A 2,500-nucleotide genomic window follows, 5' to 3' on the forward strand; every position below is an offset into this window, starting at 1 on the left:
CAGGAATTACCTCTCTCGTAACCTTTCTCGTGTGTGTGTGTGTGTGTGTGTGTGTGTGTGTGTGTGTGTGTGTGTGTGTGTGTGTGTGTGTGTGTGTGTGCGACTACTTAGGCTGTACAGTTACCTATGTCTTTCTCAAGGTGTACGTGGTGCAGTGTGTGTGTGTGTGTGTGTGTGTGTGTGTGTGTGTGTGTGTGTGTGTGTGTGTGTGTGTGTGTGTGTGTGTGTGTGTGTGTGTGTGTGTGTGTGTGTGTGTGTGTGTGTGTGTGTGTGTGTGTGTGTGTGTGTGTGTGTACGCTTCGATGTACACAAATGTTTGGGACTCTCACGCACACGCGCACACAATATAAGCATTGTGAGCGAGAGACGTGACGAGAGAGAGAGAGAGAGAGAGAGAGAGAGAGAGAGAGAGAGAGAGAGAGAGAGAGAGAGAGAGAGAGAGAGAGAGAGAGAAACATACACGACGAATTACCTGATTCTCTCTCTCTCTCTCTCTCTCTCTCTCTCTCTCTCTCTCTCTCTCTCTCTCTCTCTCTCTCAGACACCCTCAAATACACTACTCAGCGGTGGGAAAAAATAATAATGGCAGACTTTCCCTTTTCATGCAAGGACCAACATGTGGGGTGACAACTGATGGGTGGGAGGAGGAGGAGGAGGAGGAGGAGGAGGAGGAGGAGGAGGAGGAGGAGGAGGAGGAGGAGGAGGAGGAGTAAAAGTTGAAAGTAAAGTTTAAAAGCAAAATCTGAGGGAAAATTTGCTGAGGGTAATGGCTCAGAGAGAGAGAGAGAGAGAGAGAGAGAGAGAGAGAGAGAGAGAGAGAGAGAGTGCGTGACTGCCAAAGGACCAATCGCTATTTTTTCCTTGACTTTCTTTTTTTTTTTCCTCCACGCGCGAGAGAGTGAGTGGAGGGGAGGGAAGGAGGCAGGGGGAGGGTGAGCCTGAAGGGGGTAGCGGCTCTCTTATGGCTCTCTTCAAACTTCCGCCTAACTACAGCAACGCGTTGGTCGTGTGTGGCATTACAACCTCCTCTTCCACTTGTTTGCTTTCTCCCAGTCCTCTTCTTGCCCTTCCCGCCGCCCAGCACTAGTGGAGAAGCAAACACATGGACCTAACTATTTATTTTTGCCTTATTTTCGCTTCCTTCAAGGCAAAACATGACAATTTGTGCATTTACTTCCCTCTCCTCACTTCCGGTTCATCTTTACAATCCTAAACTAATGTAACCTCATCTAAAATACACATGGACTTGGTAACTGTATTTTTTCCCCTTCATTTCCGCTTCCTTCAAGGCGAAACATGACAATCTAATGCATTTACTTTCTCTCTCTCTTCACTTCTGGTTCATTTCTCCATTCCTAAGCTAATGTAACCTAATCTAACCAAACACGTGGATTTGATAACTGTATTTTTTTCCCCACTATCGCTTCCCTCAAGGCAGAACATGACAATCTGATGCATTTACTTTCTCTCTCTCTCTCTTTCCCCCTTTCTCTTTGTATTCCTTGTTCGATTCTCCAACACAAACCCGGGGAGGCTGAAAACACAGATATCAGTAGGAATATTTCGCCCCCATCACACCGTTCAGGCTTTGCATACGTAGGAAACACCAGGGAAATTGAGTTACGTGTGTGGACCTAAATGTGTAAGTCCGGTACAGCACTAGTGTAAGTACTGTACCGCTGTCCATCCATTATTCCTGTCAGTGGTTGCGTTTCTCCGTCCGTGGCTACAATGAAAGACCTACAGTTTCTCCAGCGTGTCCTTTATCCTCTCTACGCTGCCTGGGACACAAGGACACCCCACTCGCCTCACCCACCACGGTGCTGCCCCCATGACTGGATCCATCCTAATTATCTACCAACCCAAATGAAAACCGATTCCTTCGTATTTTTCTACTGCAATGTTCCATACCGTTTCTTTCTTTTTTTTTATGTAAGAACACTGGAAATATAATAATGAAGGGAAGAGAGGTCTGATGAAGGTGTTAGTCCCTTAAAAATTATAGTTATATAACGATAAAATTGAAAAAAGATAAGTAAACAAAGGAATACCAACAAAAAATAAGATAAATGAATACAAAATAACAAAATTAAACAAAAGAATAAACAATTCTGGCGAGGCGCAGCGCAGAAGTACAGACAGTAGAGCACAGTGACCACCCGCAGAGGAAACAGAAGCAGCGGCCAGGCAGGAGTGACTTAATCATGGTGGCAGTGCCGGGATCAGATTATCAAGCCAACCTTTCACCTTTCACTCAGGCTTTGCAGGGAACAACCGCCCCTACGCGCCTCCTAGCAAGCGCCACACTACTCTGCGTCAGGGCTGCCACCGAGGGTTCTCCAGGGAAGGGACTGTTTATTTATATGGGCCATTAAAGCTTCACCTCTCAGCTTGCAACACAGTCCTTCACCGCAATGACGACACAGCAAGTAAATCAGTGTTGCAGTGTTGAGGGAATAAGGTTAGTGCAATGGCTAAGGGCAACAAAAAGAGGGAAAAC

Source organism: Scylla paramamosain, chromosome 11 (assembly GCF_035594125.1).
Source record: "Scylla paramamosain isolate STU-SP2022 chromosome 11, ASM3559412v1, whole genome shotgun sequence".
Classification (NCBI taxonomy): Eukaryota; Metazoa; Arthropoda; class Malacostraca; order Decapoda; family Portunidae; genus Scylla; species Scylla paramamosain.